We start from the raw sequence: 7,888 nt of genomic DNA on the forward strand, positions 1-7,888 counted from the left end.
CAGTCCAGTTATATTTCAAACTTGTGTTAAGTCAACCCTGTTGTAGGGCCAGGCTCAGCTTGCACACTCTTCTGTAGGGTTGGGGACCTGGGAAGCTGTGGCATAACATTGAGCACCCCCTGTTCCTTCCTCTGAATGGGCCCTGCTTTCTTTAGACCCACCCATTTAAAGGTACATGTGCCCTTCAGGCACAAAGGGGGCAATTGTACAATTGAGGCCCTCCATTTAGGTGCTCCGAGGTGGGCGGTAGGAACCGATTCTATACAGGAACCAAAGCACCTAGGTTGTGTTATACAATAATCAGATAACCCAGTATTGCCGTGCTGGACATTTAATGCATCTGCACATAAACCAACCACAGAGCTGGCGTAAATGAAGGCATAGGGTTACCATATGTCCGGATTTACCCAGACATGTCCTCTTTTTGAGGACATGTCCGGGCAACCGGACGGGTTTTGCCAGCCTGCCCGTTTGTCCAGAAATCCGGACAAATAGGCAAATTGCTAGCCTCCCCTCCCCTTACTTACTACTGCCCTGGTGGTCTAGTGACCTTTTCCGCTTTCGGGGCAGGAAAGAGCCCCCTCTTTCCTGCCCGGAGCACTGCCCTGCATGCATCCTTCCTGTTCCTGATCTCGGCACCGATTCAAAATGGCCGCCGAGAGTTGACGTGACCTCGCGAGACTTCAACTCTCGGCGGCCATTTTGAATCAGCGCCGAGATCAGCAACAGGAAGGATGCATGCAGGGCAGCGCTCCGGGCAGTAAAGAGGGGGCTCTTTCCTGCCCCGAAGAGGTCACTAGACCACCAGGGCAGTAGTAAGGTAAGGGGAGGGGGGTGACGAGGAGGGGGAGTGACGGGGTGTGTGACAGGGGGGAGGGGAAAATGTGACAGGGGTGTGGCGAGGGCGGGAAAGGGGCAGGGTGTGAAAGGGATGGGGCGGGGTGTGTGGTGGGGCGGGGCATGTGTCCTCCTTTTGGGGGGACAAAATATGGTAACCCTATGAAGGCAAATAAATGCGGCAGGGATGCACATACTTACCAATGCTCTGCCAATGTGTACACCCCCTTGCAAATACACAGTAAATGATGGCATGTAAAGACCTGCAAAGTCCATCCAGTCTGCCCAAACAAGGTGGCCAGAGCCACACTTGCCAGTCTGTGCAAGCCCCAGCCACCCATGCTTAAACTCTTGTTGTCGCGTCTCCGTCATGCTAACCATGAAGACAGCCAAACATGATGGAGTATTGGTGAAAGTATTCAACTTACCAGTCAAGATGTCTTCCCCTCTCCTCTGAGCTGCACAATACCCTCATTTGTAGCACATGACAGTAAATTGATCTATAATCAATTATTCTCTTACCCAACGCTATTGAGATACAAGAACTCACAAAAACGTTTTGTAACACCGTGTAGGAGTAACTATTTCTTTCAAAAATAACTAATTTTGATAGAGCCTCAGCTGACGACTCATTTTATGTAGGACCTCACCACCGTGCTTCACCTCAACGCATCATCCCTGTTCCAGCCCCCTCCCCTCCAAGTTCCATGCCCCCCTACCTCCCTCCCTCCCTCTCCTCCCCTCCGAGTTACAGGTCCCCCTCCCCTTCAAGTTGCAGGATGTCCCCTCCCCTTCGAGTTGCAGCCCCCCCTTCCTCCGAGTTCCATGTCCCACCTCCAGACCCCCGCGCCTCCCTCCCTCTCTCTCTCTCCCCTCCGAGTGCAAGCACGACCTGTCCTCCACCTGGCCCTCGCCTTCCTAAGTGCCGGCTGTTAATTTTAAAATCTTACCTCGGGGTCCGGCGTCAGCAGTGAAGGCGAGCGGCGCTTCAGACTGCCTTCCCTTCTGTCTCATCTCTGCCTCTGGTCCCGCCCTCATTTCCTGTTTCTGGAAGGGCGAGACCAGAGGCAGAGCTGAGACAGAAGGGAAGGCAGTCTGAAGCGCCGTGCCTGCTCGATTTCACTGCTGACACCGGGCCATGAGGTAACATGTTTTAAATTACAGCCGGCACTTAAGAAGGCGAGGGCCAGGCGGAGGACAGGTTGTGCTTGCACTTGGAGGGGAGAGAGAGAGAGGGAGGAAGGCGCGGGGGTCTGGAATTCGGAGGAGAGGGGGTGCATGGAACTCGGAGGGGAGGAGAGGGGGACGGTCCTGGAACTTGAAGGGGAGGGGGACTGTCCTGGAACTCGAAAGGGAGGGGGCGGTCCTGGAACTCAAAGGAGAGGGAGGGAGGGAGGGAGGTAGGGGGGCATGGAACTCAGAGGGGAGAGGGCTGGAACTCGGAGGAGAGAGAGGGAGGGAGGGAGGGGGTCGTGGAACCTTGCTAGTACCCGTTTCATTTCTGTCAGAAACGGGCCTCTTTTACTAGTGTTACTATATACGTAGGTAGCATTCTGGCACATACAGGCCTATATGTGCACATATGCTAGTGTTCTAAACATTTAGGTGGGCAATGGCTACATAACTCTAATGCCCTAGTTTACAGAATTGACTATCACTTGCTCATGCTCATCATTAGATTATTGTAACAACTTGTAGTGTGACCTTCCTCTACAGGGTGAGTAAAAAAAATTTTTTTTAAAAAGGTATCCCCCTAGAGTTTTTTTACCATTTTCTCAGCAACCGCTTGGAATTTCAACAAGAAATTTTACGTACTTATTTAGTCATCATACTTACATATTACTATTAAACAACATTTAATGATCTTAAGCTATGTTGATGTTACTGACATTTTTAGCATTACAACCTAGCAATTTTTTGCATATTAAAAACGTTTGAGCTAAAACACAGTAAAATAACATCATTCAAATCATACAAATAACAACCTTTCAGAATTTTGCAGTAACTGTGAGTGCTCAAGTGTCCACCTCTAGCTTTAACACAGGCCTTCAGTCACTTTGGGAAGTTCTTAACAGCCTTGTCGATTGGTCACTGTGGCAGGCATTCCCAGATCATCCGCAGCGCTTCCTTGAGTTTGGCGAATGCTTGTGGCTTTAGGTGGAGCTTGTGATAGGCCTCCAACACTGCTCCCCAGACAAAAGTCTATGCTGGTGTTATATTTTCTTTTTTTTTTTAAATAATTGTAGTTTTACAGTGGAAACCAGGGGCGTAGCCAGACTTCGGCGGGAGGGGGGGTTCAGAGCCCGAGGTGAGGGGACACATTTTAGCCCCCCCCCCCAGCGCCACCGACCCCCCCCTGCCATTGCTGACTTTGCCCCCCCCCCGCCGCCGATCCTCTCAACCCCCCCTCCCGCCGCCAACCCACCGTCACCTACTTTTGCTGGAGGGGGACCCCAACCCCGGCCAGCCGAAGTCCTCTTCTTCTCGCAAAAGGCTTCCTTCTGTTTGTTGTACGCGCAGGACGTCAGAAACAGAAGGAAGCCTTTTGCGAGAAGAAGAGGACCTCGGCTGGCGAGGGTTTGGGTCCCCCGCCAGCAAAGGCAGGCGACGGTGACGGCGGGTTGGCGGCGGGTCGTTGGCAGGGGGGTCCAGGGCCAAATATGCGGGGGCACAGGACACCCCAGGCCCCACGTAGCTACGCCACTGGTGGAAACATTTTTGAACACGCAAAAATTGCTGGATGGTCACGCTAAAAAGGCTGTAACTTTGCCGTGTTTAAAGATAATCTTATTTCACTCAGCACATAAACGCAGATAGTAACAACAAATGAAGCTGTAAAATTTCACGTTGAAATTCCACGCAGTTGCTGAGAAAACAGCAAAAAACTTAACCTCACAATGACAATGACAATGACAATTGGTTCAAAACACGGCAGCTGGATTATTGATGAATCTGAGAGGATTAGATCATGCTACACTGGTCTTGGCTGATCTTCATTGGTTACCTTTAGTGTTTATGGTTCATTTTAAGATTCTGTGCCCAGTATTTCAGGATCTTTTTTTAGTAATAAATATGTTACGAAAAGGTCGCCTATAGTTAGATAGATGCAGGCTAAGCGTGATTTCTGTAATACCAATTGAGCATCCAACTGTCATTATAGAATACTAGAAGTTCACATTTCTGCACCTAAGCTTAAGCCTGAGCACTTAGGCAAGGTCAATGACTGGTGCAAATACTCCCGCATATAGCAATCCGGTTTAGGATGGGCTGGAGAGAGCTTCAGCAGAAACTCCAGTAATTCGAAAAGTGCGGACAGTGCCGGGCAGACTTTTACGGTTTGTGTCCTGCAAATGGCATGACAGATTCAGATAGGCTGGAGGGGGCTTTGACGGCAACTCCAGTAGTTGGAACATCAGGACAGAGCCGAGTGGACTTCTACGGTCTATGTCCCAGAAACACCAAAGAAAGACCATAATCAAGTATTTAATATCACGTTCATTGTTGATTTAAATACTACTACTACTACTTAACATTTCTAGAGCGTTACTAGGGTTACGCAGCGCTGTACAAATTAACAATTAAGGACGGTCCCTGCTCAGAAGAGCTTACAATCTAAAGGACGAAATGTCAAGTTGGGGTAGTTAAGATTTCCTGAGAAGAGGTGTAGTGATTAGGTGCCGAAGGCGACATTGAAGAGGTGGGCTTTGAGCATTGATTTGAAGATGGGTAGGGAGGGGGCACGGTGTATGGGCTCAGGGAGTTTGTTCCAGGCATGGGGTGAGGCGAGACAGAAAGGGCGGAGCCTGGAGTTGGAGGTGGTGGGGAAGAGTACTGAAAGGAGGGATTTGTCTTGAGAGCGGAGGTTACGGGTAGGGACGTAAGGGGAGATGAGGGTAGAGAGGTAAGGAGGGGCCGCAGATCGAGTGCATTTGTAGGTGAGTAAGAGAAGCTTGAATTGATAATGAATGGGACTGTTGGGCAGACAGGATGGACCGTTCAGGTCTTTATCTGCTATCATTTACTATGTTACTATGTAAAATAAAACAAAACATGCCAAAGAAAATAAAGATGAGGCCACTTTTATTAACTAATTTAGTACATTTCACCCCTCATTCTATAATGAGGCACCTAAAATAAGACCCCATTTGTACGTTTATATTATAGAATACTAGCACATGCGTGTTAACACCAGGGGTGTAGCCAGACCTCAGCAGGAGGGGGGTCCAGAGCCTGAGGTGAGGGGGCACATTTTAGCCCCCCCCCGGGTGCCGCTGATCCACCTGCCGCTTTTGACCGCCCCCGCACCGCTGCCCCTCCCTGCCACTTTCAGCCCACCGCCGCCAACCCTCCCCTGCCGCCCCTACATGCAGGATGTCAGTAGTCAAGACTCACAGAAACAGATCAGCGAACGTGCTGGAGACCAGCGCCGAAGAGGACTTCGGCTGGTGGGGGTTGGGGACCCCCGCCAGCAAAGGTGTCTGGCAGCGGCGGAGGGTCGCCGGTGGGATGGGGGGCCAAAAGTGGCAGGGAGGGTCAAAAGTAGAGGTCAGGGCTAAATCTTTAGGGGCCCATGCCCCCCTGGCCACACCCAGCTACGCCCCTGGTTAACACAAAAAAGTGAAGGGGGGATGTACATGAGGGCGGAGCATGGGTGGGGCATGGGCGTGGCTCTCTCTCACACTCACAATGTACAGAATTTCCGCCACCTTATGCTAGTGTTCTGTAATGCAGTGGTTCCCAAACTGTGGGTTGGGACCCCAAATGGGCTCACATCATCCAAGAAGGGGGTCACAGAAGTCGGGTTCCAACCCTTCCCTCTGAACCTTGCAGTGGTAATCATTATGAAGCCCTGCCCCCTGCTCCTGCATGGACTTCCTGCTCCCGCGTGGACTTCCTGTTAGACTGGAAACCCCTGAAGAGTGTTGGGTTCTGTGAACGCACTTGCTCTGATACACTGGCCCTGCCTCCTCCTCCTGTGTTGACTTCCTGTTAGACTGCAAACCCCTGCAGCGTACTGGGGTCTGTTGGCGCACCCTGGCACACAGGCCCTGTGCTGACTGTGGCTACTGTTACCACCGCTGCTTCCCTGCTTTGGATAAGTGGATGAGAGAGAAGAAGTATTATGTTTGAATTTTCAAGCACAAAAATGAGGGCACGTTTGATAAAAGTCTTGGAAGCTCTGCTACGATGGCCTCTTTGCGCACAGATACCATTATAGAGCACACTGTCCTTGCGCTGCATCCGGGTGCCCAAAGGGAGGGCCCCAGTTATTGAAATGCCTCCTTTGACTAACTTTCGAAGGCCAGAACCTGCTCCCCCCCAGCGCAGGCTCTTTCCTGTGATTTTCAGAGGTCTCTATTCCATCCTCATCCTTCTTGACCTATCTGCTGCTTTCGTCACTGTTGACCACACTTTACTCCTTGATACGCTATCTTTCCTGGTTCTCTTCTTACCTCTCACGCCGTACTTTCAGCGTTCACTATGGTGGATCCTCTTCAACTTCCCTCCTGCTTTCTGTAGGTGTGCGTCAAGGCTCTGTCCTTGGACCACTCCTTTTCTCCATCTATACCTCTTCCCTTGGTGCCCTAATCTCTTCCCATGGCTTTCACTACCACCTTTACGCTGATGACTCTCAGATCTACATCTCCACCCCTGAAATCTGAACTTTAATCCAGGACAAAATCTCTGCCTGCTTGTCTGACATTGCTGCCTGGATGTCTCAATGCCATCTTAAATTAAACATGTCTAAAACTGAACTTTTCATTTTTCCCCCTAAACCCTCCTCCCCTATTCCCCCATTCTCTACCTCTGTCAATGGCTCTCATATCCTCCCTGTCTCCTCGGCTCGTAAACTTGGCGTCATCTTCGATTCCTCTCTCTCCTTCATCCTATGCTCCCTCGTTCCAGAGCTTCCTCTCAACTGAAAGAGACTCGCCTCCTGTGCGTTTATTCCACATAGATGTTTAAATGTTTCTATCATATCTCCCCTCTCCTGCCTTTCATCCAAAGAATGCATATTGAGATCTTTAAGTCTGTCCCCATATGCTTTATGTGTGTGTGTGTGGGGGGGGGGGGGGGGAGGTATTTAGGGTGATGAGGGAAGTTCATTGAAGGGAAGTTTTTATTTTGTTACTTGTTCCATGATTTGGGGTATCTATTGATTATCAATAGAAATCAAACAAAATAAAACATGGAAAAGAAAATAAGATGATACCTTTTTTATTGGACATAACTTAATACATTTCTTGATTAGCTTTCGAAGGTTGCCCTTCTTCCTCAGATCGGGTTCTACATGGAACGTTGCTACTCTTTGAGATTCTGCCTGGAATCTTGTTACTCTTTAGGGTTCCAGAATCTTGCTATTCTTTTTCTACATGTAGAGAGGTGTGGTAGCCGTGTTAGTCCACTCTTAAAAGTTATCAATAGAAATGAAACAAAATAAAACATGGAAAAGAAAATAAGATGATACCTTTTTTATTGGACATAACTTAATACATTTCTTGATTAGCTTTCGAAGGTTGCCCTTCTTCGTCAGATCGGAAATAAGCAAATGTGCTAGCTGACAGTGTATATAAGTGAAAACATTCAAGCATTACTATGACAGTCTGACAGGGTGGGAGGATGGGGGTGGGTCGGAGGTATGCATGGGATCATCAAAGCATATCATTGATATTCTAACAGGATGGGTGTGGATAGGTGAGGGGTGGGTTGATCAACAGAGACATACAGCTTTATGGTTTATAGTGGGCTAGGAACCCCAGGTCCTTGTTAAGTCCTTTCTGTTGGGTGTTAAAATATTCAATCATTCTGACTTCAAAGGTCTTACGTTCTTGTATGGTTTTAAAGTTACCTTTCAGGATTCTCACTGTGAAGTCACTGGTACAGTGTCCTGGTCCTGTAAAATGCTGACCAACAGGCGTGGGAGCCCTACTGGCACCAGTATTGTTCATGTGATGTCTATGTAAATTGAATCTTGTCTTAAGCATCTGGCCGGGTATCTATTGATAAAGCATGCAATTAAATACTATCAATGTAAATATAATTCAGTCCC

Source organism: Microcaecilia unicolor, chromosome 4 (genome assembly GCF_901765095.1).
Source record: "Microcaecilia unicolor chromosome 4, aMicUni1.1, whole genome shotgun sequence".
NCBI classification, from domain to species: Eukaryota; Metazoa; Chordata; class Amphibia; order Gymnophiona; family Siphonopidae; genus Microcaecilia; species Microcaecilia unicolor.